Raw genomic sequence first — 27,178 nt, 5'->3', positions numbered from 1 at the left:
TTTTTCCCCTTCCCATGTGATAGATTTATTGCACTGTGTCATGGTTTGTCTTTTGATGACTGTGTCATACAGCAGAATGATAAAACAGGGAAGAACTGGGATGACTTGGACAAAAACCACCTGGACTCTGTCCTTCCCTGGTACTTGATTGCTTTCTGCCCCCTCCTTCCTGCATGTGTGAGACCGCCGTTATTTCCAGTGGCCAGCTGAACTCAGGGGAATTGATGGAAGACGGATATGGGTACATGCTTTATATTCTTGGTGTTAACTTCAGTCCTCTCGCTTCCAAGCTCTTTCCAATATGCCAAATGTATCAATGCAGGGATTTTTTTTTTTTGGATTATTATAAATGAAAGAAATCAGTATAAAACAAAAAGGAACACTTCAGCAAAAAGAATAATTTTTTGGAAGGACCCTGGGCCGTCTCATAGAACTCAGCCTTTTGGAAGGAAAGAAACAAGGCACCTCTAGGGACCTTAGCAGAGGCGTCTGAAGGTTTTCGCTCTGAGGTGCTCCCATCACAAAACCGTGCATCCACTCCGAAGTCTCACATCGCTCACTGTGGCCAGGGATCCCCTGACGTTCTGCAGACCACCTAGAGCAGGGACGAGGCCATGCAACACCAAAAACCATGGCTTCTGGCCGGCGCCGCGGCTCAGTAGGCTAATCCTCCGCCTTGCGGCGCCGGCACACCGGGTTCTAGTCCCGGTCAGGGCACCGATCCTATCCCGGTTGCCCCTCTTCCAGGCCAGCTCTCTGCTGTGGCCTGGGAAGGCAGTGGAGGACGGCCCAGGTGCTTGGGCCCTGTACCCCATGGGAGACCAGGATAAGTGCCTGGCTCCTGCCATCGGATCAGCGCGGTGCGCTGGCCGCAGCGCGCCAGCCGCGGCGGCCATTGGAGGGTGAACCAACAGCAAAGGAAGACCTTTCTCTCTGTCTCTCTCTCTCACTGTCCACTCTGCCTGTCAAAAAAAACAAAACAAAACAAACAAACAAAAAAAAAGATGGCTTCCAAACCTCCGCACTTCTGGGACCAGGGTTGCCTCCCGGGGAGTGTCCATGTTGCTGAAACCAGAGGGAATGAAGGAGCCAGAGGGCAATTCAGTACATGGAAAAGCAGCAGTGGAAGAGCTTTCTAGACCAGCATCCTCTCCCAGAAATGCCAGGCAGTCTCTCAGAGCATGTTCAGTCCCTGAGATACTCGGCACACTCAGTGTAGCGAAGAATCTTTTCCTCTGTGTTACGGCCACAGGGAAGTCTGTTCTCTGTGTCAACTTACATTTTGTTGACCTTTATTCAATTGTTTACTACTTCTTTCCCTTTCTAGCAAAAGGCCATCTAAGATCCAGCAGTGACAGCTCCATCATCCCTGCTATTAGAAAACTTATGGTTTATGTATCTCATATTAAATTTTCCCTCGCAGTCATCTTGGCAATAAAGAAGGAAGTCGAAGAAATGAAAGATCATATTCTTTGTGCCCTGTCAAAATGTATTAGTCTACTAATATGTATTCAGTATCTACTATGCCTAGAGTATTGTGCTAGAGTTGTGGGAACTATAAGGTAGAACGGCTTCTGAATTCAAAGAGTTCACACCTTTAGTTAATAATAAGACAGAAACACAGGAGTCGTTGTAATTACACTTCAAGACTGTAAATAATTGGTTTTCAAGGGACTCATGTATAGACAGGAAATGTTTTATCCATAAAATATTAAGGATTCGTGAATAACAGCAATAATGAGAATTGACATTTCTTGAGCGTTTTCTGTCAGGTCCTCTACTGAGCACGTATAAAACGTATAATACGTTCACAAGTATATTCCCCCAGCATATAGGTGGTGTGTCTTAGGGCTAGAGACGAGCTCATGGTCTTAGTCATCTTAAGCTGCCAAAAACGTAATGAACGGGGTGACTTGCACTCGCAGGCATTCCTTCCTCACAGTGCTGTAGGCTGGAAGTCTGAGACTCGGGTGTCAGTTTGTTAGGGGCGTAGCAACCACCGCTCTCCCACAGCAGCAAGGCCCCTGGTGTTTCTTCTCACAGGGGCACTTATTCCATTGTGAGGGCCCTGTCCTCATGGCCACATGTAAACCTAATTACCTTCCGAGTGCCCTCACCTCTTTATACCGTCACCTGAGGGTTAGGGCTTCAGCCTGCGAATCCATAGCCCACAGAGAGGTTAAATAGCCTGCTCAAGGTGACACACATGACAGTGGCGTGACCTGCGCACTTGTACCCAATGCTTGTGTCTTAACCATTGTGAAATGCACGTTCTAGGGAATTGTGCAGAGGGGCGGGTACTCAAATACAGTTCACATCTGTTCACGACACTGTCACCGGGTTCCTGGTTGGTTCTCTTCCTTCCTCACTTGCTGCGGCTTTTCCTTTCCTGGCTCCTGCTCATCTTCTCCTTCCTCCAAACTGCAGAATCTGAGGCCTCAGCTTGGTCCTCCCATGTCCTCTTTGCCTGTCAGGGCCACTCCCTAGTGCCCGGGTTGCAAATGCCTCCTGCACGCTAAGCTTCCGAATGCTTATAGCAGTGCCAGGCGCTCCTCTCCACTTGAGACTCATCTAGCCAGCTGCTCAACACCTCAGCCTCACTTTGTGCAAAACCACACTCCGCATACCTTCCCCCTCCCAAAACTGTTTCTCCTATTGTCTTGCTCATTGCAGTAAACATACCATCTTCCACTTGTTTGGACTGATAACGCTGAGTTACGCTTGATGCCTGTCTGAACGACTTTACACTATCTGCACTGCTACCCTTCTGGTCTGACCCACTAGACTCTCATCTGCCGGAGCTCCTGTCTGGTGCCTGTGACTACTTTTCTTGTCCATGGCGGCCAGAGTGATCCTGTTCAAACAAGGCAGACCACAGACCTTGTCCTGAACAGCCTGTAAAGCGAGAGAGGAAGGAGGCAGAGGAACGAGGAGGTCGGAGACGTTTCTGAACCAGCATCTCGTCTGTAAGTGTGATGAGAGTTTTAGGAGTTTCTTCTTTAGCTGAGAACTTGTCGGCCGCTAGCTTGAGAAAAACTTGCTGCTTTCACTCCACTTTGCATTCTGCTGACTTCTGTTCAGTATTAGGCCACGTCTCCCTCCTCTCCCCCAGCACAAAAGGGCACATAGTTTGCTTTTGCAGGTATGCCCCGTTGTTTATTTCAACAGACTCCCTAATGTCATGTCACACTAGGGTTAGAGAATCACCATTTGATGGTAAAATGAAAGCAGTGTGGTTTATTGGAAGGGAAGATTGGGAGAGGGTTTGAAAACCTTGGGTTCTGGGCCCAGTGCTGACCCTGTGAAACCTCTTGGCCATAGTATTAAAAGCCCTGTGCCCCAGTCACTGTGTTTGGTTGTAAGCGTGATATAAGATTGTGTCACCATTGTAATCTCTGCAGGCTCACTAATCACTCTAAGTCTTCATTTCAAGCGGAAATTGTTACTGTGCTGGTAGTTGTGGGTCATGACCAGGAAAGACTTTGTCCTTTCCATTTCAGTTTCTGTTAACACTGTTGCTAAAAGTAGTGATGGGGTGGACATGTAGCCTAGCAGTTAAGACGCTGGTGAAGATTCCTATGCCTGAGAAGATGCCAATGCCCGGGCTGGGAGTATCTGGCTTCAGGACCTGGCTGTGGCTCCTGGCTCCAGCTGCCTGCTAATGCAGACCCGGCAAGGCATCGGGGATGGCTCAGTGATGAGGTTCCTACCACCCAGGAAGGGAGCCTGGGTTGAGTTCTTGGCTCCCAGCTTCAGCCCTCACCCAGTCCAGGCTGTGTGGGCATTTGGGGAAGGAGCCAGCAGATGCGAGCTTCCTGTCTCTCTGGCTCTTGAATGAATGAGTGAGTGAATAAATAAACAAAACTTTACAAACATAATGATAGACTTTATGTGTAAACAGTGTAAGCATTGCAGCCTTTTTATACTCAGTTTCTAACTCTCCATCTTAGGCGGAGTCAACATATTGATCATCTGGTTTTAAGTGTCCAAGGACTTGCTACTTTTCTGGGCAGTGAGCTCTTCAGCCTGTTGACCACATAATTAGCTGAACTGTATATTCTCATGTAACAAACCTGACGCCATCTGTCCAGCAGCTCCTCAGGGACTCGGAAGCTGCCTCCAGCCTCATAACTAATGGGCACGTAACTAATGCAACCTATCTCCCCAGCAGAATTAGGGGCCAGAGGACTTCGCAGTGTGAACAAGATGGGTGAATGGGTGCTGCTGAGTGAATGACGGACCCCCCAGCTGGAGGAGAAATGAGCTTTTTCAGAAGCCATAGAGCAGGCAGTAGAATGTAGACAGGAAAGGAATCTGATGAATTGACTTTTTGCTGGGAAAGTCTGAGATGTCTTCACCTGCGATTGCTTGAGAGTCCCAAAGCTTGAAGCTGCCCATTGGGAGGGCTCACACTGACCAGACTGACAAGTGATGCAAAAACGTGGTTCAGTTTCCCAGAACCGTGGGAGTGATGTAACCACAGCCTCTCAACATTGCATCAGACCGATAGAACCAGGACAATTGGCAGAAAGTACACGGAAGCTATCTGCCTCTGGCACAAGTTCACAGGCTAGCCCTATTTCAGACCTTTTGTATTTTGTACATGGTCACATGCAGTCCATTTGAAATAAATAATTAGGCCAATTGTTCATATAATTCCTCACCTACTCCTAGAGCTAGCTTGTTCTCCTATTTAAGGTTTGCCATCCACAAGAAACTGAAAGGAAGGTACTATGACTGAAATATTCTTCAGTTCCACAAAACAAACCTCTCCAGATTGAGATCTGCAGGTAGAATTTCATGTTACAGGCTGCCACAGGCCCTATGGAACCTGCTTGTCAAATAAACAGAGCATTTGTTGTCAGGCGTGTGGTCCCCATAGCTTTTGCAAGCATTAAACTCACTTAGAAAATAATTAGTCGTCAAAAAAGGCATTTAAACCCAACTCTCTGAAGCACGGAGGGAGATGTGCATTCCATTGATTGAATTATCAGTATGAAGATCTGCTTTAGTTCTAGACATAATTAGTGAAAGAAGACATGTATGTAGATATGCAGGTGTGGAACATTTTAATCATTGCAGTATCATTTTTGTTAGGGCTGGATTTCAGAGACTACTGTTGACCTATAGATCCTCTTCTCCATCAAGACTGGTAGAGTCTTAACGTTTTCAATCAAGAAGGAGTCTGAAAGCCCATCTCATTCAGTCGCAGCCTGTCCCCAGTGCCCAACTTCTAGAAGTCTGGGAAGCTGGTGATAAAGGTTCACGAATTATTTTCAGTGGTGTCATGAATATGAGTGCACTCATGCTGTGGCTGCAAGATCACCATACGTGAGTATTCTGCCTGGAGTCCTAGAAGTCAGGGTTAGCACATACTGTGTGCTGCACAGAAGATGGAGCTCCCTAGTTCAGTTCTCTGTCTGTAGCTCCCATGAATAGGGCCACACGCAGGGTAGGCACTGGAGTACAGAGATGCATTGATGAACGACTCGGGTAAGTTCTGAGAAATGCGTTGTTAAGATGATTTCACTGCAGTACAAGCATCTCAGAGTGCACGTAAATAAACTGGTACAGCCATGACTTCACTGAGGGATATAACCTTCTGGGACCACCAACGTATGAGGATACTTAAAAAAGTTTGTGGAAAAAGGGACTTAAGAGACAAGGGGTTTTGGTGCAAAAAAAAGGAAAAAAAAAAAAACCTGAAATCCATGGATCACTTTTTCATAATATGCATTTCCCATGAAATCTTTGAAGACCCCCTCATATTTGCCAACTTCTACTGACCAAAACGGCCTTGGGTGATATATTGCTGTTTTTGTCAGTTGAATGGTTGGATGAATGGATGGAACAGGAACTAACCAGAAGCTTGATAGGCAATTGTATAAACTTGAATTAATTTTCTCATAAGGGAGAAATTATTGTTTAGTAAATGCAGTTTGGGTAGTAAAAAAATAATGTCAAAAGAACCAGAGTTGAATCCAGAGCTACTGGTTCAAGGCCGTCCCATCACAAAATGTAGTATCTTAAACAGATTGGTTTTCTTTAGGTGATTTATCTTTATGAAATAAAAAATGTAGGCCGGCGCCGCGGCTCAACAGGCTAATCCTCCACCTTGTGGCGCCGGCACACCGGGTTCTAGTCCCAGTCAGGGCGCCGGATTCTATCCCGGTTGCCCCTCTTCCAGGCCAGCTCTCTGCTATGGCCCGGGAAGGCAGTGGAGGATGGCCCAGGTCCTTGGGCCCTGCACCCGCATGGGAGACCAGGAGAAGCACCTGGCTCCTGGCTTCAGATCAGCACGATGCGCTGGCCGCAGCGGCCATTGAAGGGTGAACCAATGGCAAAAAGGAAGACCTTTCTCTCTGTCTGTCTCTCTCACTATCCACTCTGCCTGTCAAAAAAAAAAAAGAAAGAAAGAAAGAAAAAGAAATAAAAAATGTTATCTTTAGATTTAGAAACCAAACACCCATGAACCTAAATAAAAATTACCCCTGTAATTTCTCTTCCTTTGATTGTTGTGTCTTACAAGGAATGGAAACTTGATTGACCAGTGTTCTTCACGTGTAAGTGGGGCTCTCTGCTTACAGGGATTTTGTGGTCTGGGGCAGCATGGGGGGCTGGCACAGTCTGGAGAGGTTGATGCCAGCTGTCGATCCAGGAGAAATATGTGTAATGTAGTCTTACAGCAACAACAACTCCAGGTTAGGGATCCCGGCTTAGGGAACTCATCCCCAGCCCCTGTGTCCCCCAACCTGGTTTTGGATGTTCCCTTCAGAATTGATGAGCTCTTACATGGACTTCTACAAAATCAGAGCTAAATGGCTCTGCTGTTTCATTACGTAAAATGCTCCGAAAGGTACTTTTCACATTGACCGTAGAAGGTGATCTATTAGTTTACATCTAAGGCATTTTTATTTTTTAGAAGTATGGAAATTTTTTTTAAAAAATATCTGTTGTAGGAGAAAATTGTTCACAAGGAGCAGAAATCTAAATTACCATGCTATAATGAAGCCATAAGTGGAGCTATTGTAAAATATACATTTTTATCCCAAAATGGAAATGGAACTGTAAAAATGGAGGCAATTTTAATGTTCTGAAAAAAAAGTGTATAAAAATAGTATGCATTTACAGTGCCTTAAGAGAAGGAATTGAATAACAGGGAAGAGTGGTCAGGTCAAGGTTAGGCCTAGAGGCTCATTAGCATAAGAAAGAACCCAAGGCTGAGTCATCTTCCCAGGGCTTGTCCAGGAAGGAAGTTGGCTGTGGGCTGATTCCACAAGGGCTTTTCTGAGCAATCCTCCCCACCCCCTTTTTTTCTTGGCCTGTGAAAATGAGGTGATCACTGCGAAAGCAAACCCAAGGTGTGGAGTTAGCAAATGAAGACGTTTGGTAGAACCGAGGCCTCCAGGTCTCGACAGAGCAGCTTAAGCGTGCAGTCTTTGCACCTCCTGTACCCATCTTCATTGGTACTGTTCATTCTAGGGATTGGAAGAGACCCTCCCAGAGGCAGTCAGACTTCCAAGTCTGGGCTGTGTTTATCAGGAGCCTCACAGAACTTGCACTGTGGGTCTCAAATGAACAACTCCAAGGGGACTTCCTGCCTCAGGTTACCCTTTTAACAGTGCTGCAAAGCTCCCCTTTGGAATTTCTCCATATACTGCCCCGACACAGTGGGACAAGGATTGAAGAGTTGCATTTCATGGCCTTGGCGTGGGGAAGCCGTTCTCTCCCCGGGAACCTAGGCCGTTATTTTGCTGTTGAGTGAGTTGCTCTCTCTTCCCACCCCCTACACTTTCCATTTTCTGAAGTCAACCATGCATCTTCCATGAGGCTCTCAGTGCTCGTGGCTCCCAGTTGGAAAATTGTAACTCCCTGGAGAACGGGTGAGGGATGTCTGGACTGCGGGCTGTATAAGGCCCATGAAATCATGTGGTCTGGCCCTGCCAAGGCAAGCTGAAACAGGACTCAAAATTCCATAAATCTTTAGCCAGCTTATTTTTAAGTTGATAATTTTTGTATGGCCTACAAATGATGCTATAAATTTCCAAATGCCCTTGGTAGTAAAAGGGTTCCCCACACCTGCTCTGGAGACCCTATGATGTACGTATTCAGGAGACGTCAGTGGTTATGATGATCTTTTCAGATCCAGGTGAGTCAGAGGGAAGTGTGTGTCTCCCAGTTTAAATGGCGAATTATTTCAGAAAGCCCCTGGCAGTCTCCTTGTTGACTATACGAGTGACATTGAAGCAGTATGGCTTATTTGTGAGCCCTGGAGCAGAGCCTGCTTCTTCTACTCTGGAGTCCTTAGTTTCAAGCATTGGGGAAATCTCAAATTTGTATCACCTTTTTTCTAATTCTGAACTCTCGTTACTAGACTGTTCCATCCCTTCTCTTCGCACCTTGGCGGTATTGTCCAGTTCCATCCATTCCAATGGCAGTTCTTGCATCCAGATGTTCCTCCAGATTTCTGTGTCCCGGCTGTTGTTGGTAGCCTGAATGTTTGTGGCTGACTGCCACTGACCACACTCCCACCGTAGCGGTGCTACTGAGTGAGCGTCTTCCCAGCCTGATCACTATTTTTCGAAGCTTCTGGTCACTGTGCACGCTGGCTTAGATGTTCAATTACAGACACTGTGTATTCGAAGAACATCTTTAAAAAAGAAACCAGGTTTCACACAAGCAAGTTCATGCATCATCACTGTTGAATGTAACTGTTCTCCCTTGATAAATCCGGTCTGAAGATACTTGGAGGAGAGAGAACAGTGGCTAATGGGTCTGCTTCTCCCTCTAACCACAACCATAAAAATGCAATCTTTATTGAAGGCCGATAAACTTGGCCGCTTTAGTGGTCCGGCACGCTCTTGTCTCCTCCTTTCGAGCTGTTTTAGTGTGTTGGCCCTCTGTTCCCTGCAGCTGGGAGTTTATTAGTCTCTGTGGCCTTTGGAAATGAATATTCATAATGAGATAGCAGAGCTGTTTCAGATCCCTTTTAGCGCCGCATGGGAATTACTCTGGGCAATGAGGAAAGCTGAGAAAAAAGGTCAAGTCATGTCGGCGTCCCACGTTGAATCATGGAACGTAAAGCTGTACTTGAAGGATCTTAGTAAGTAAATTGAGGTCCAGGGTTATACAGTTATAAATAGCGTAGCCAGGTTAGAATGCAGATCTATTTCATTCTAACTCACGGAAGGCATGGCGCTCCAAATACCTAATTATAATTTGACTATGATGGTGAGACATCTGTGGCAAGGCTACTCAAGGAGGATAGGGGCGTGGAAAAGCACCCATCACATAGGTTCTTAGAAATATACTGTAGTGGCCGGCGCCGCGGCTCACTAGGCTAATCCTCCGCCTTGCGGCGCCGGCACACCGGGTTCTAGTCCCAGTCGGGGCACCGATCCTGTCCCAGTTGCCCCTCTTCCAGGCCAGCTCTCTGCTGTGGCCAGGGAGTGCAGTGGAGGATGGCCCAAGTGCTTGGGCCCTGCACCCCATGGGAGACCAGGAGAAGTACCTGGCTCCTGCCATCGGATCAGCGCGGTGCACCGGCCGCAGCGCGCCAGCCGCGGCGGCCATTGGAGGGTGAACCAACGGCAAAAGGAAGACCTTTCTCTCTGTCTCTCTCTCACTGTCCACTCTGCCTGTCAAAAAAAAAAAAAAAAAAAAAAAAAGAAATATACTGTAGTTACTTTGGGACATTAATTTCATAACTATGTCATGTGGTTTTAATTTTAAGAATTATTATTACCAACTTCTTTATTTTTTTGAAAGATTTTATTTGAAAGCCAGATTTACAGAGAGAGGAGGAGAGATAGACACACAGAGAGAGATCTTCCATCTCCTGGCTCACTCCCAAATGGTCACAAAGGTTAGTACTGGGCCAGGCCAAAGCCAGGAGCCTGGAACTTCTTCCAGGTCTCCCACAGGGATACAGGGACTCAAATATGTGGGCCATCTTCTGCTGCCTTCCCAGGCGCATTAGTAGGAGGGGACTGGATCAGAAGTGGAGCAGCCAGGACTTGAACTGGGATCCATATGAGATGCCAGCAACTCCAGAAGTGATTTTACTGGCTACGCCGTGCTGGCCCCTAATAACTGCTTTAATGCCTCCTTGGATTCAAGAATGAAGTCTATGCAGTATCTCTTAGGTGCTGATCACTATGGTAGGTAGAATGGGGAACATGATTTTTGCTTCCTTTTTAATTCTTTTTTCTAGTTGAATTGTAAACTTCCTATGGAGATTTATAATTATAAGTTAACTTAATTAAAATATTATGATTATATGCTAGCTTACTGTATAGACATCTTGTCATTGAGCCTTAAAATTTCACTATTAAATTCTACTAATTTCACTGTTAAATTCACTATTACATTTCACTACTAAATTCTATATTTTTCACTATTAAATTTCTCCATAGACAGCTTATTTTAGTCAGTGTTTTACACCTTTCAGTTTCTTCATGAGATGAGGTCAGATGAAAGAACTGTTTTTTTGTTTCTCCAAGGTGACGTCATTTGGATCCCAGACCGAGGTTGTGTTTTTCCTAGGGAGGGTGCCGACCAGACATAATGGGAGAGCGGCTCTAGTGGAAATATTGGTCCGAGGCCCTTGCTCATCAAGGCTGCATCAGGAACTCGCCTCACTTGGCAGAAGGATGAACTGGGTCTCTTTGCCTATAACAGGCATGGCAGCAGCATCCAACTGAGTTAACAAGATTATTTCCAGTGATCTGTGTCTTTGGTTTTATTGAGAAGACACCTGACTTCAGCGAAGGGCTCCTCCCCCAGTGATGTGCCTGGGAAGCTCATTATTCAGTCGGAGGGTAATGAGAGACCCTGCCATCTGTGTGCCATTTTAATAGAGTGTCAGCACATCCCAAATAGGATGTAATTGGATTGACAGACACAAAGCCAGTTATTAGACTGTTATTATCTGATTGGAAAAAAAGCAGGCGGAGAAGCATACAACTGTAGCAAAAGTAATCTGATGATGTCTGTTTTTCCCGGAATGTACAATCCGCCACCCGGAATTCGTGGGCTTTGAACCCCCTGACTGGTTTAGCAATGCTCGGAGTCCCTTCTCTCAGAATTCATCTCCGCATTCTGATTACAAATCATTATAATGCAATCTAATAAAACACAGTTTGCATAAAGATGGGGCCCATTTATAAAACTGTCACCACAGCCACTCTATTAATAGAGCCATTTTAAAGATTTATGGTGAGCATATGTTACTTTTTACATGGAGCCAGATTGAGAGCTGCAGGATTTGAACATGCAAGAATGTGCTACTGGTGATAATTCACAAAAAAAAAAAAAAAAAAAAAAAGGCAATTCTGTCCAAGTACTGTCATTAGACGCGTACTCTTTTCTTAACAGGTTTGATCATCCAACACCAATCTTAATGAGGCATTCAGCAAAGGTGACGAGGTCTAGAGCAGTGTTACAGAATCACTTTCTCTTTCTTTCACAGATTCTAGATTTGCTTCCAGGCGTACTGAAGGTCAGAAGGCACATGGGAAGGGCAATGTGAGGGTTTGGAAGCAGAAGTGGGTTCTGAGCTTTATCTTCCCAACAGCTGTGACTGGCTGGATCTGATGGGGAAGAAGTAGGAACGACCTTTTCTCCATTCTATCACTAACTGGTTCACTCAGAGTCCTACGCTGCTCAATATAACGCCTGGAGTTTCTAGTCCTCGGATCTAAGGACTAAACAAAAGCCGGGCCATGTGTGTACTCAGCAGTATCTAGAGTGCACCTGCAGAGTGCTAGGCACTTTTCTCAGTTCCAGGTATTCGACTTGGACCAGCCTAAGTCCCTGGCCTCAAGGGACTTCACTCCCAGCTAGGCGGCTGGCAAGTAAGCAGACAAGCGAGTGAGATTCGTACCATCGTGAACGGAGATCCAGCATGATTGGGAGCTATTTTAGACATCAGGCCTTCCGTGAACATCTTCAGAAGATACCTTGTGTGCAAACTGCAGGGGAAAAGTGAGAGGGGGGACTCTCCAGAGGAAGAGCAGCCCAGAGAGGGGACCCAGGATGTTGTAAGTGTTTTTGTCAGTGTCACCACTATGATTCTACACGCGTCCGGCTTCCTTGGCCCAATGGTAGTCCCCAATATTTTTTATTTGCGAGTTAGGGAATACTGATATTGCATGAAAGGGTGTGATACAACTATTAACTGTGTATAAACATATGGGGTGGCTAGTAAGCTCCAGTGAGTTCCATCACTACAAGCTGAGTCAGTAAGTTTTGGGGGAATTCTTCCTCCACTGACAAACTGTGTAATGTAACCTTTGTAATATAACGATTCTAGTAGGATGAGCAGAGTAGAATGATTACTATAGAAGGAGTGCTACCATACTTCAGGCTCTCTGCTTATGCACAGTAGGTGAGCATAAGGTGCTGTTGCCGTTCAGGCATCTGTGCTGACCTTGCACTGGTCCTACGAGGCAGGTATTATTCCCCATTTTGTACCTTAGCAGCCTGGGTAATTAGGGAGGCCCCTTGGTTAAGTATCTGGGAGAACTGAGGTTTGTGTCCAGCCCCACACCCCGTGCTCTATGCTGTGTACCACGCCGCCCCAAGATCATAGCATTGAATTCTTCATGAGAGCGGGCACCCTGTGTTAGGAAGCATAGCAAATAGAGAAGAAATACAGGCATAGCTCCTGTACCCAGAGAAATGAAGCTGCAGTTGGGGAGAAATAATTACGTGAGAAATGACAGCGGACAGTGAACGATGAGGTGTAAGCACATAATTGCATAAAAGCTGCAAGGAGAGGGAGATTCATAAAGATTGGGGACAATAAGCCTGGAGCTGCACTTTGAAGGAAAAAAATGACACAGGTAGGATTGAGGTAGGCTGTGTCATAGAGTTCCGATCATGTGTCGTCAGAGTCTGCGGTTGGACTCAGGTGAGAATCGGTTATCATCACGATTATCCATGAGAACTGCCGAGCAATTAGAGCACGGCTGCTCCCAACACTTGAGATATATTGCCGCCACGTTTCCCTCCAGTTTGTCCTCCCCATTTGGTTAGGATCCAAGGGAAATATTTGCTTTGCGAATAATCAACATTGTGTTTCCTTAAAAAAAAAAAAAAGATATTTTAAAATACTCGATCACAGAGTCATATCCAGAGTGGCTGGATGCACACGCCATGAAAGGCAGCAGGAGCCGGCTGGCTGAGCGAGGGACCTGGGTTTGTGTCTCCGCGTCCTGCTAACCCCGGGGCATATTCTCATTGAGTGGAATGGCAGGCTGAAGGCCTTATGTTTGCATTTCTTCTTCTCTCTCAGCCCCTGCACCGTTGATTTCATATGGACTAAATATGGGTGTCCTAAACCTCACTGAGATGGGATGAGTCCTGAATATTAGAAAAGCATTAGCCAAAAGTCCAGGGCAGAAGTAATTCTGGATTCTCAAAAAGTAATAAGCTAGCAGGCATCCTGTAGAGATACGGGGACATCATGGGCCTGATCACGTAGGCTGTGACAACTAGAGAGAGAATTTGAGACTCTCTGATGGAAGTAGAAGCCATTGGAAGGTTTTTAAGAAACAGAATGTCACTGTGAAAGACATGTTTAATGCAGATGAATATGTGGTAGAATGTAGGGTAGACAGTGAAATAGGATTGGAAAAGACCAGCCAAAAGACAGAGTCATTAAGACAAGGGGCTAGAGACAGAATGACAGCTGAGTCGTAACCGTGGAGCTTGTTGGGAGATGATTTCATTACCTTTCCACCTGATCCCATGAGAGCTGTTGGAAGGAAGTCAGTCACACTCAGAGGAGCAGGGTACTCACCAAGAACTTGGGGATCAGCTAAGAAGAGCATTTCTGAATGTGCTTTTACATCCACCCATCCTGTTCTTCTTTTTCCCCTTCTCTAAATATGTACTTAAACACATTACTCCATCAGGTATGGGCAGCACCACAGCACTGTAAGATGTTAGTAACATTAAGTGGAGTAATGAATATAAAAATGCCACAGTAATTCTGAAAAAGAAGTTGAAACGTTGTGATTATAATTGATATGCAGCTGTCATCTCTTTAGATTCTCTTAAAAGCATATTTACATTAGATAGATTTATGTACTAGTTGTACCTTGAAAATACCATATCCTTTAGTGACCCACTTTCTAGCTGTCCTGACTTCTTCTACCTTTTACTGGCAGCATCTCCTGGAGAATTAATATTCCAGAAGGGAGACTCTTCTCCCTCTTTATAAAGACCTCAAGTCATCACTTGGATTTTCTTTATAATGCTCAGAATAATTCTGTTCTAAAAGTTCTCCTATTTTGTTTGAATACCATTCCGTTTGTTATCCTCATAACACAGTGTGATGCGATTGTCATGTCATTAAGGAACAGTCCTGCCCTGGACTTTCAGTCCTGTGATAAGAAGATTTTCTCTCTCTTGTCTCAAAAGTCCAAACAATCTAAGGACTGACAGTGAAAAAGAAGCCCGTTCATGGAAACACGTCCTGGAGACGCCCTGGCCATTGCTTTCAATGACTGACAGTGTCCACATCTAATGATAATGCTTTGTCGTGGTGCGGACACTTCCCAGGCAGGCCTCTTCTGTTCTCCAGTAGCAATACGGAGTGTCATACATGTGTGACGTCTTGATTCTGAGAGCATGACAGGGAACTGTTAGGATCATCTCACGCTTCCATCATTGTAACTTACATGCACTGTGTTGGGCATAGGCACAGAATGACGTATGGTCAAGGTTGATCAAGGCCCATCTTCTACAAATGTACTAAAGGATTATCACAGGGCAGCTGCCCAGGAGCTGTGACCTGCATGACAGACACCTGCCAGATACATGAACTTGGTGGAAGGCACGGCGTGTGGGCCCAGTGATTAAAGAGCTTGGAGGAGGGCTCCTTCCACTCCGCATTGCTTTCTCAATGGTACTGTCTGTTCCTGTGCTGATTTCCAACGACAGTCTTGTCCCAAGCCTAGAGGCTTGGGATGCCCTACTGGGAGATGATTTTCTTCCTATTGGCTTTGAGGTAGACACTGTTTCCTACCATCCTCTCGTGTTTCTGTTCTGTTATTGGTCAAATATGTTCAATTTCTCTTGATAAATAATCAGTAGGCCTACTTCTCTCCTCCTCCACCAGTGCGTACCCAGTTGATAAGCTAATAATTTCTCACCCGCAATATTGTGTGCGATTTCTGAATACTCCCTGAAATTTGAGACTCAGAAATACGCACAAGTGAAGTGATCTCTGATTGTCATGGGTAGAGAAGATGCAATCATAAGGTGGTCATAAACACTGGCCAACAGCAAATGAGCGTATGTTTTCTCCACGTAGGCTTGGTTAATCCTAGCCCAAAGTTAGCTGGTCTGCATCACGGCCATCTTTCAGAACAGCCTTAACCTCGTGCAGGAGGTTTGCACGGAGTGAATGCCAGTGCGCTGCACCAGGCCCTGATGGGAATACAGTGATAAATCCAACCCCCTGCCCTCGGAGAATCTCGAGTCCAGACGTGGAGGGTAAGGAACGTAAATAAATTGGAGCGGTCAGTGCCACCAGTTCTGCTGGTCTGTTGGGAGCATTAATTCTTAATGCTTTCTTTCTGGATCAGATCCGTCTCCACCATGACCCACAGGGAGAGTTAGGTTTTGTCAGGCTCTGGTCTACTTCTCCATATGTGTATATGAAATGTGTTACCGTATGTGTATAAGCTGCAGAAAATACATGTTACACACCCTGATATTTCCTGTCCTATTCAGCCCTCTCTCCTTCCGTCTCCCCCCTTTCGCCTCATCCCCATGCTGATTGCAAACCTTTAAATGTTATTATGACCATTAATAAGGATGTGAATTGTGGTTTGCGTTCAGCCTGGCTTTAGCCTATGCTTCCAAAGAGCAGATCCTATGTTTTGTCCATTTCTCATTCTTATCATCTAGTAATGCTTGACATGCAGTAAATTAAGTTTTCAGTGAGTGAATGAATGAAGGAGTTCACAAATCTGCTGAGAACCCAGTTTTTGGTCCAACCTGAAGAATAGCAGAGATGTGTTCCCTATGATCCTGACCTAAAGAAATAAGAAAAATTGGTCGCTATCCCTTCTGTTCCCTCTGCTGGAGTGATTATAACAGAATAATGAATTATATATTATTGGAAGCAATCCATGTAGTCCAAGGGTAAGCAAAACATTGACTACCCTCAACTTTTAATACATTTTATCTTGCTAACAGTCTTTTTCCACTCAACATGCTGTGGAGGGTTTTTCTGAATCCATGACTTAAGGAATGAAATCTAACTTCAATTATTTATGGTTTAAATTAATGCAAATAAGATTTTCTCACTTGCTGTGCTGATACTCATTAATAAATATTTCACTGGGTATTAGGAAGATTCAGATCGGCTAAATGAGGTCCTTTTCCAATACAAACAAAAGCCCTTGTGTTTTCCACTGCTGTGCAGGCCCGGTTCTCGTGTCTGGCCTTCATTAAGGCGAATGAATGTGAGATGGGTGCATCCGCAGTGTGATGGATCCTGTGGGAACCCGTGTCGGCGGGGAGGGGGGCTGTGCTCTACAGTGAAATAATCCTCTAGTTAAACCAAATTTAATCTCATTAGCAGGGTAATTGTGCTATTAGGGGAAATGGCCAACCAGGTTAGAGGAAACTCACGTGGTCTAATTACTCTTTAACTTTCGTCACTAGAGAATAGCACATTGAACTAAAAGGCAAAAGATGCGGATTTCCTGCTTGGCCTGACATTGTGATGGAATCAGAAAATTCCGCATCTCTGTGTTCCTAGGGCCCGTCTGTGGCGTTGGTGGTTGGTGTCGTGCCGTACACATTCTGCCGTCCTTCCCTACAGAAATAGGCACACCAGTAGTAAAGGAACCTGTCATGTGCTCATTTTTATATACGCATTTGCCCCCTCTCTTTCCAACAAAACTGTGTGCATCCGACTTCGCCAGCGAGGCCGGTGCTCTGGCACAACAGGTTAAGCCGCTGCTTCCATGCTGACACCGCATGTTGGAGTGCCAGTTTGAGTCCCAGCTGCTCTGCTTCCAAACCAGCAGATGATGGCAGCACATGATGGCCCAAGTGCTTGGGCCCGTGCCACCCCTGTAAGAGACCCAGATGGAGCTCCTGGCTCCAGCCCTGGCTGTTGTGGCCATTTGGGAAGTGAACCATTGGATGAAAGATCTCTCCTTCTTCTCCTCTCTGTGGCTCTGGCTTTCAAGTAAATAAATAAGTCGGTAAATATTTTTAAAACAAGTGAATAATGGCTGGCGTCGCGGCTCACCAGGCTAATCCTCCGCCTTGCAGCGCCGGCACACCGGGTTCTAGTCCCGGTTGGGGCGCCGGATTCTGTCCCGGTTGCCCCTCTTCCAGGCCAGCTCTCTGCTGTGGCCAGGGAGTGCAGTGGAGGATGGCCCAAGTGCTTGGGCCCTGCACCCCATGGGAGACCAGGATAGGCACCTGGCTCCTGCCATCGGATCAGCGCGGTGCGGCGGCCATTGGAGGGTAAACCAACGGCAAAGGAAGACCTTTCTCTCTGTCTCTCTCTCTCACTATCCACTCTGCCTGACAAAAAAAAAAAAAAAAAAAAAAAAAGTGAATAAAACTGCTCGAGTATTGTAATGCAGTGGAAAATTATAAGACTACTGATGTATTTAAAACTTAGCTGTGAAAAATGTGACATTTCATATTTCTGCTCACTGGGGAATTTTCTAGAATTGCTGAATGTATGACTGTGTATTCTTCCGAGTTTATGTACGTGAGGGATTTGCCATTTTCAGGATGTGGTAACCAGGGAAGAGTGGTGGGCTGATCAGGAGCCAGATCTGGGTTCAAGGTGCAGTCGGAAAGTATAACAACAGCGACCTTCAGCGAATTAATTTTCCGAGCTGCACTTCCCTCCCAGTAAAACGGAAATACATAGCGCTGCCAAAACACCCCCACAGCAGAATGGGGTTCAGGTCTATGAAAATCCTTTGCAAGCACAACATGCACTGTTGGTGTGGAAGATGACCGTGCATCCACTTGCCTCCCGTGACCTGGCAAGTGTGGCTCCTAGGGCACAGCAGGCACGTGGTCAGTAGCTGTTAGCTGAGTTAATACCGTCCACATTCCAGATTGTTCCAGGGAACTCAGGTGGGCAACTGTTGCCAAAAATGTGTCAAAAACAGAAGAGTAAAGTGGATGCTCCTGCACTTTTTTTTTTTTTAAGAGAAAATAGAACAAATATCCTTTCCTAGGAGCTACATTATGTTGCTTCTGAAACAATGTGCGCCTCTGAGCAATGATACAAAAAAAAAAAGAAATGCTTATAGGCATTTAGCAAGTGTGAAAGCCATGTAGTAACAACCAGAACACATAAATGATAAATGTAAAACTAACTCTTGCGCTTGGGGCTGCTGTGTCTGCGGCCATAATTTTTCATTATCAACCTCACAGAAGTGAACAGTGTTGTACATGCACTCACAGCCTACATAAACTGTGTCGGAGGAGACCAGCTGTCAGCATGATGGCTGGGAATTGTTTTCCCCAATTTTCATATGAGACAAAGTCGTTTTCTGAAATAATTTTTCCATTAAGATATACCTCATATTTGTGTTATGGTAAATAATACGTTGCTTAAATTCATTCCTTGGCTTTGAAAACAGAAAGATGTCTCAGCTGAAACCAGGGCTTGCGTTGTCTTGTTTTTCATAATGGACACAGGGCTTTGCCTCTGCTTGCCTGTTCCGGCGGCGGTTGGTAGCAGCCCTCAGCCTGAAAGAGTGACAGGCTATGCAGAGTCACCCGAGTGGATGCCACACTGGCTCCCGGATGGCTGTTTTATCTTCTGTGTGTGTTAGGATTTGTCATCAGCGTAATCCAACAGAGCATCAGTTCTGCAGGAACCGATAATATTGTTATCAAAATTCTTCTCTAGGGCCTAGTTTTTGTCCAGAAATGCTGTGTGTTCCATCGTTTTAATGCCTTCACAATTGATATTCACCTGCAAGTAATCAGCTAGACAGAAGCAGGGTGGGGGGACCACTCTTTTTCTGTTTTATTCAATACACAAATGTAATAATCGATCCTTCTCTACATGTCAAGTTTGTGAGCAGAATTTTATACTCTGATTTAGCCTTCCAGAGGGTACAAAACCTTGAGTAACCTTGAGTAACACAGCGTGGTAATGGCAGGCATTAGGCACGGGAGTTAGGTCACTGCCTGGGGCTCCTGCACCCGCATCAGAGTGCCTGGATTTGAGCACTAGCTCACTTCCCATGCCAGCTTCCTGCCGATACACACCTAGGAGGAAGCAGGTGATGGCTCAAGTACGTGTGTCTTTGTCACTCACGGAGGAGACCTGGGTTAAGTGCCAGGCTCCTGGCTTCAGCCTGGCTCAACTCCAGCTGTTAGCACATATTTGGCCGATGAACCAGCAGATGGAAGACTTCTCTTTGTGTCTGTCTCCATCTCTTCTCTTTGTCTGTCTTCCCTCCCCCTCCCCTCCCTCTCCTCCCCTCCCTTCCCTCCCCACCCCTCCCCTCCCTTCTACTTCCCTTCCCCTCCCCTCCCCTCCCTGCCCCTCCCCTCATCTCCTTTCCCCTCTCCCCCCTCCCCTTCCTACCCCTGCTATCCCTTCCCCTCCCTTTCCCCTCCTCTCCCCTCCCTTCCCCCTCCCCTCCCCTCCCTTTCCCCTCCACTCCCCTCCCCTCCCATTCCCCTCCCCTCCCTTACCCTCCTCTCCCCTTACCCTCCCCTTCCTCTCCTCTTCCCTCCTCTTCCCTCCCCTCTGCTTCCACTCTCCTCTCTTCTCTTTCCCTCCCCTCCCCTCCTCTCCCTTCCCTTCTCTTCCCCTCTTCTTTCTTCTTCTTTTCTATCTCTCCTTCCCTCCCTCTCCCTCCCTCCCTCCCTCCCTCCCTCTCTCTCTCTCCCCCTTTCAAATAAAATGAAAATTTTTCTAGAAAAGATGGAATGGTAGGAATAATAACATCACTAATTCCTATCTAATTAATGAACCTGCTATGAAACAAGCTGTAAATAAAGAAATGACTCTCTGCTATTGCTATAAAGAATATAAGGTCGATAAGAATGGGATTCTGGGTGAGATGGCTTAAAATGTTTAGCTCAGTTCATGCTCGATGTTAAGTTGATGTTATTCCAGCCCATTTTGTCTTGCTGAGACTCCAGAAAGCAATAATCTTCTGCAAGTTGGGGGAGCTCAGTGGGAGGGAAATTTGAGAAGAACTTTGAGCCACTGTGGAAATATTAACTGTGAACGTTGTTGTACGATACTTAATTATAAACATTGTTCTGGGGATGTGTCAAGGTGGGAAGACAGGAAGGAATGAACAGTGCTATGAGTAGGTTATCATGGAATTCACCGAAATAGTCAAATGTGAAAATCAAGGAAGACAAAAGCAGAAGTGTCTAAAGGACAAGACTCAGAATTTTTGTTATCTGTTTGTGACTCATCACTAATTGTTAACCACAGGATCACTTAGTACTTGTGGGTGTTTTTTTCCCAGAGCACTTTGCGTTCGGGTTGGCAGTTAAGTGATGGTAAACATCAGAGTGGGATAAGAAACAGTTACAAGCTAAGTTCAGGAACAAGGTTAGCTGCAAAGTAGGATCATTAGAGATCCTTCAGACTGAGTTTTCCAGAGCATTTATTTATTAAACTCTTTCTGTTATGGAATAGTAGAGGACGAAACCAAAGAGCCAGGCCCTCCCAGCAAATACGGACTGTAATTTTTTTTTTTTTTTTTTTTTTTTGGACAGGCAGAGTTAGACAGTGAGAGAGAGAGAGAGACAGAGAGAAAGGTCTTCCTTCCATTGGTTCACCCCCCAAATGGCTGCCACGGCTGGCGCGCTGCGCCGATCTGAAGCCAGTAGCCAGGTGCTTCCTCCTGGTCTCCCATGCAGGTGCAGGGGCCCAAGCACTTGGGCCATCCTCCACTGCACTCCCTGGCCACAGCAGAGAGCTGGACTGGAAGAGGTGCAACCGGGACAGAATCTGGTGCCCCAACCAGGACTAGAACCCGGGGTGCTGGCGCCACAGGCGGAGGATTAGCACAGCGAGTCGCGGCGCCAGCCGGACTGTAATTTTGTCTAGCAGGTGTACAAGTCATGTTTTTGACACATAACCTACTTCTAGTCTTTGATTTCTGTCACTGATATCTGAGTAGTGTCTGGCTTAAGCCAGATTCACTCACTTTCACATTAGAGAAAAAGACGGGAATTAATTTGCTGATAGTTTGCCTTAAAAAAAATCTTCTATTTTCTCTGTATAGTAATAAAAAAATTTAAAAAGTCCCCTGTGGATGCTGCTTAATGCAATGCATGCATCATGTAGCTTCACAGCTTCTTTTTCTTCTTTTCTCAGTATCGCTGTTTTTTTGTTTTTTGTTTTTTTTAAATCTTATTTAGCCAAGCAAAGAGGGTACTTCAAAAAAGTCCAAAAAACAGTTCAACATGCAAATAGTTTTATTTTGGTGCAAAAGTCAAAATAGAAAACATGCAAATAGTTTTATTTTGGTGCAAAAGGGAGGAAATATTCTGCCCTTTCATGTACATCCTCCCATGCAACAAGAACCTGAAATAGCAAGTGATTGTTACCCATGGAGGCACAGGAATGTCTGCCTTGACTCTAACCTTGAACTAATTGGGTTGGCACCATTGCTTTGCTATGCTATGCAGACAAGGGTCCTGGGGCACAACTCTCTCATCATAGGTGCCTTAGGACCTAAAGCAGTGCATAGCGTAACGTGGCCATTCTGTAAGTATTGCCGAAGTACGTGAGAATGAACAGGTGAATCCACACACGAATAGAAGCAATATAATGAAAAGAATGTTTCTAAGTCTGGAAACTTTTTTGCACGAATAGTGAGGCTGAGGAAAAACTGTGAAAGGTAATGTTTAAGTGTGAGTCTGGGTGACTGGACTGATGATGGCAGAAAAGTAGAGAGCACAGACGGAAGGAATTGAAATCCCAATGAGCAGTAGCAGCGAAGAGTTCCATGTGGCACATAGTTTGAGTTGTTAGAAGGACGTGCAGCTCAAAGAATCTAGAAGCGGACTGAAAAAGTGCAAATCCGGAGCCAAAGGTCAGGACTGGAGGTGAGATTTGTGACATTTCCAGGAAAATGACTTGGTATTTGATATATTCAGATATTTGTATTTAGCAGGATTGTGGTCCTTGCCATCCGCACAAGGTCCCACTACATCAATACGTGTTTTACTGTTTTCAGCATGGGCTTGTCCATTGGTTGTCCTCCGCCTAGCTGCCCGCCCACGAGGCCTAACCCAGGGCTACACGTTTGAGACAGTCATGTTGGAGGAACACGTTGAACAGAGTGGTGGTGAAGCCAGACTGTCCCAGATCAAATTTAGACCCCTTCTCTTACTAGCTATACGGCCTTAGGAAGCTAACGTCCCCTTTCTTTCCGCTTTCGGAGTGCAGTTCTAAAAGTACTTCACTTTGCAGTCCAGGGAATCTGTAAGGCAAAGCAGTGCTGGCCTACATCAGGAACAGCCGAACTCTTGGCTGTCAGTGTTGCTGCTGTGTTCTCACTGGCTCGGATTTTCGTCATGTGTACAATGGAGAGAGTGACAGTGCAGTCCTCATACCAGGAAAATTACGTGAAACGATCCATATAGAGCTCCTTGGTCAGGGCAGCATGAGAACTCCATCCATGTAGGCAGTCATACATCTCCTACTAACAAGCACATTGATGGGTAGAAGATTTGCCAGATTCCCGTGTGTCTTGCTTTCAAGCATCCGAAGGCCCAACTGATGGAGCACCTAAAAATAGATTGAACCTGTTATGCCTAAGTTTTCAGATAATGTGATAGATACTTTATAATGTTACAATTTTTCTTGGAAGATTTTCTGACAGCTATAGATTTTATAAAATGACATAAAGAAGGTGTTATTTATACAAAAGTAAGATAAATTGAAAAGTTAAAAGTAAAATTATAGACCTATTGGAAAATCAAGATGATTATTTTTGTTTCTGATTGTGTATCACTAGCCCTTATTTATTATATGCATTTTTTGTTTTAAAAAAAGATGGCTTGATATTAAGGACTAGAGTTTAAGTCACTTCAGCTTCTAAATTATGTGCCTAAAAAATTTAACAGCTGGCATTTTATATTTTTTAAAGATTTATTTACATTATTTGAAAGACAGAAGGGCTGAGAGACAGAGACAGAGAGAGAGTGAGAGAGATCATCCATCTGCTGGTTCACTCCTCAAATGGCTGCAATGGCTGAAGCCAGGAGCTAGGACCTCCATCTCCCATATGTGTGGCAGAGGTCCAACCCCTTGGGCCATCCTCTGCTGCTTTCCCAGGCACATTAGCAGGTAGCTGGATCAGAAGTGGAGCAGCCAGGACCCGTACCAGCACCCATGTGGGATACCCCCACGGCAGGCAGCGGCTTAACCTGCTATGCCATAGCACTGGCCCCAACAGCTGTATTTTTCAAAACAGCTAACTTCATTTTACCTAAAGTGCTTTTCATTCTGGAGGAAACACTTAAATATACTCACAAACGTCTTGCGGTATACTCACAGTAAGATTCTTAAAAGTGAAATTTGCTTATAAGCTTTCAGAGTCCGAATTTTATGGGTAGTATTTTTTTTCCTCCTTTTACTTGATGATTTTTACGTCTTCTGTTGTCCTAGACCAGAATTTCACTCATTGCAAATAAGAACAGGCAAATATCTTTTTATTTCATTAGTTCAGTAAATTGTCTCCTAGGGGTATGGGCTTAGGGCATGATTGGGCTCTGCAATGATAAGCTTATTTTGCACTTTTTTCCAAAAAAAAAAAAAAATCTTTAAATACAAAAGGCAGAGATGATAGTTAGACTCGGCAGGAACAATTACAGACCGTTGAGGGAGAGCGTCCTCCTGATGTGCCAGTGGCTTACTCCCATGAATTAAGAGGCAAATGTGCTCCCAAGTGCATTAACCTTTATGGATTTTTCTTCGGTTTTCATGTCCCACTGATTTATAGCCTTAAATATGCCTGTTGCTGCTGTTTCTCAATGAGTCCCTTGTAAATCATTTCTAAATTACCCTTTTCGACTCAGATAATACAAGTAAGTCGAATGTATCTCAAATCAATTCCTCTGGGGCTGCTTTGTTCCTTTGCCCACACTATTTTCTGGTTTTCTCTGCGCCTTCTGTGTTGTGTCTGAGAGCGAATCAAGTAGGAAATGGGTCTTAAAGGAGCCACGTTCACTGGGATGACTTATTTCTGCAGACTGTGTGGCTTTGACCTTTGGCATGGTCTATCCTGGGAGTTCTTAAAAATTTTTTTGGGTGCTTTTTTGTGGGATATGTTGTGATAACTCAGTACATGTGTATGGTGTGTAGTGATCAGATCTGGTAGTTAGCATTTCCATTTCTTTCCATTTTTATCTCTGACATACATAATTGTACATATTTCTGGGGTACAATGTGATGTCTCAACATGTACACTCAGTGTAGACCAAGCAACCAGGGTAACCAATGCTTCCATCTCTTAATCAGGACCCCATGTGCTGACCCTTCAATCTCATCTCCTCCAGCTGTCCATCAAACCTACGATAGGTTGTTGTGAGCCCCAGTCACCCCACAGTGCTGTTGAACCCCAAACGTGATTCCTTCCACCTCACTGATTTTTGGTATCTCTTAACAGGAGGTTGAATAACAGGGACCTCTCTTTGCATTTCATGCCAAAGGCCCGTTTACTTGAGTGCAATTAACTGGTCACAGTTCTTTGTACAAGGATGGAGTTCTGCCTGGGAGTGGATTTTATTATGGGTTCTAGGTTGATTTTTTTTTTCATGCAAGTCAAATATGGTATTGATTTTGAATATATTGTGTTCTCATAAAAGTCCACTCTCGTAGCCATTTTTATTCAGATGAATAAATGTCATTGATCTCATTGCCACTTGTGCAATACAGAAGAGGCCCTTTGCGTTTAAAGACATTTCAGCTGGTAGCGGCCACAATTCTTGGCTGGGAGAAAAGAGAGCTTTACCATAAAATGGAATTTGTGATAAGGAGGCTGTGTTGAGCAAGGGCCTTGGGAAGGCTGAGTGAAATTTTCATTAGATTACAACTTCCCTAGATAGAAATGAAATCAAAATTTAAAAAATATTTTTGAAAATAATGGATGAGATATAAGTAGTGTGTGCTCAAGTGTGCATTCCTTGGGATGCGTAACTTGCTGTAGGAAAGGTTGACTTTAAAGCTATGATTATAGGTAATGTATATGTTCATACTTTTGAAGGCTCGCTGGTCAATAATCTGAAAAGAAAACCTCCAATTAAATATTTACAAGTAGCAATATTGGAATTCAGGATTCCTAAACTCAAGTGCTGTGAGACTTGGTTGTATACTCTCATTATTTGCGTTTTGATGTATACAACTGTTAGGTTTAGGAGGCTGATCTGAATAAGGCTCCCTAGAATCGCGTCATCAGGTGCTGTGTACACAGCGTTGTGTAGATCCTTTCCTTTGGTTCTCATCGTCTCCTTGTGTATGTGGGTAGCTGTTACCTGGGCTTTGTAGTTCCTGCTCTTCATTTATAGGGACAGGAAACCCCAGGGTGAAAGTGCTTCTTGTGGTTAGGTAAGCCCCTTGTGGTGGGTTCCCGTAGGTCATCTGTGTTCCTGCTGGCTTTGAACCGAACCATTTTCTTTGCTCATGAGATTCCTCTCACTGTTAAGTGAATGCTTTCTCCCATGGAGCTGATTCAGAACTGCATGGAAAAACTGAGCTTTGGGGTGATTCCTCTCCTCTCTTGACTTGCTCTCCTATCTCCTGTGGGTCAGATTGTTTTAAAAATACTAGTTGAGGGTCCGCCTCCTGACCGGGAGCCGGGCTGAGCGTGTAGCGCCGGGGCTCGCGGGGAGACGGTCGCGATGAACACGGTGCTGTCACGGGCGAACTCGCTGTTCGCCTTCTCGCTGAGCGTGATGGCGGCGCTCACCTTCGGCTGCTTTATCACCACCGCCTTCAAAGACAGGAGCGTCCCGGTGCGGCTACACGTCTCGCAGATCATGCTAAAAAATGTGGAAGACTTCACTGGACCTAGAGATTCATTACATTTGATATAACTGCTGATCTTGAGAATATATTTGATTGGAATGTGAAGCAGTTATTTCTTTATTTATCAGCCGAATATTCAACAAAAAATAATGCTCTGAACCAGGTTGTCCTCTGGGACAAGATTGTTCTACGAGGTGATAACTCGAAGCTGCTGTTGAAAGATATGAAAACAAAGTATTTTTTCTTTGATGATGGAAATGGTCTCAAGGGAAACAGGAATGTCACTTTGACCCTATCTTGGAATGTTGTACCAAATGCTGGAATTCTACCTCTTGTGACAGGATCAGGACATGTGTCTGTCCCATTTCCAGATACATATGAAATAACGAAGAGTTATTAAATTATTCTGAATTTGAAAAAAGAAATACTAGTTGAAAGAAACTGTACAGCATACTTTGGGGATTTAAAGATAATAAAATGTAGGCCCACCCATGAAAAAAAGTTGAGGAACTACTCACAGAATTTTTTAAAGATTTATTTATTTATTTGGCTGAATTAGAGAGAGATATCTCCCATTCGCTGGGTCACTCCCCAGATGGCTGCAATGGCCAGGGCTGGGCCAATCCAAAGCCAAGAGCCAGGGATTTCATATGGTTCTCTCTCTTGTGGGTACAGGGGCCCAAGCACTTGCTCCATCCTCCACTGCTTTCCTAGGCACATTAGCCAGGAGCTAGTTTGGAAGTGGAGCAGCTGGGACTTGAACTAGAGGCCATATAAGATGCCGGCATCCCAGGTGGCGGCTTAACCCACTCTACCACAATCCTGCCCCCTATCACAGAATTTTAACTTGTGGAAATCACAGGAGCAAAATGAAGATATTCGCTGTAGGGTTATCCATAATAAAACCTAGTGGCAACAGTAGTGTTCCCTGATGGTTGTGTGGTTGATGATGGCATTCATTGGCATGATGGAATGAATCTGTGATCCTTTACGAAAGAGCAGAATGTGAAGTAGGGTGAAGAACCATGGTGTCCAAAATTTATGAAAAAAAAAAAAGGTTGGAATGTGGACAAGAACTAGAACACACCCTTTCCATAAGAGGTCCCAGGAAACATGCAGGTGGTGGATGTATAGAATGATTTTTCTTTCTTCTCTTATTTG

General features: G+C 44.9%; 1 protein-coding gene and 1 pseudogene across 2 annotated transcripts in view; both read left to right on the top strand.

The window, feature by feature from the left end:
* Window positions 1-27,178, top strand: part of EXOC4 (exocyst complex component 4) — an 862,020-nt gene that overhangs the window by 564,737 nt on the left and 270,105 nt on the right. The gene's annotated exons all lie outside the window — the stretch shown is intronic.
* Window positions 25,830-26,436, top strand: LOC133764493 (signal peptidase complex subunit 3-like; annotated as a pseudogene).

Source organism: Lepus europaeus, chromosome 1, assembly GCF_033115175.1.
Source record: "Lepus europaeus isolate LE1 chromosome 1, mLepTim1.pri, whole genome shotgun sequence".
Lineage (NCBI taxonomy): Eukaryota > Metazoa > Chordata > Mammalia > Lagomorpha > Leporidae > Lepus > Lepus europaeus.
Note: the sequence above shows the minus strand (reverse complement) of the source record. Positions and strands in the feature narration are given on the sequence as shown.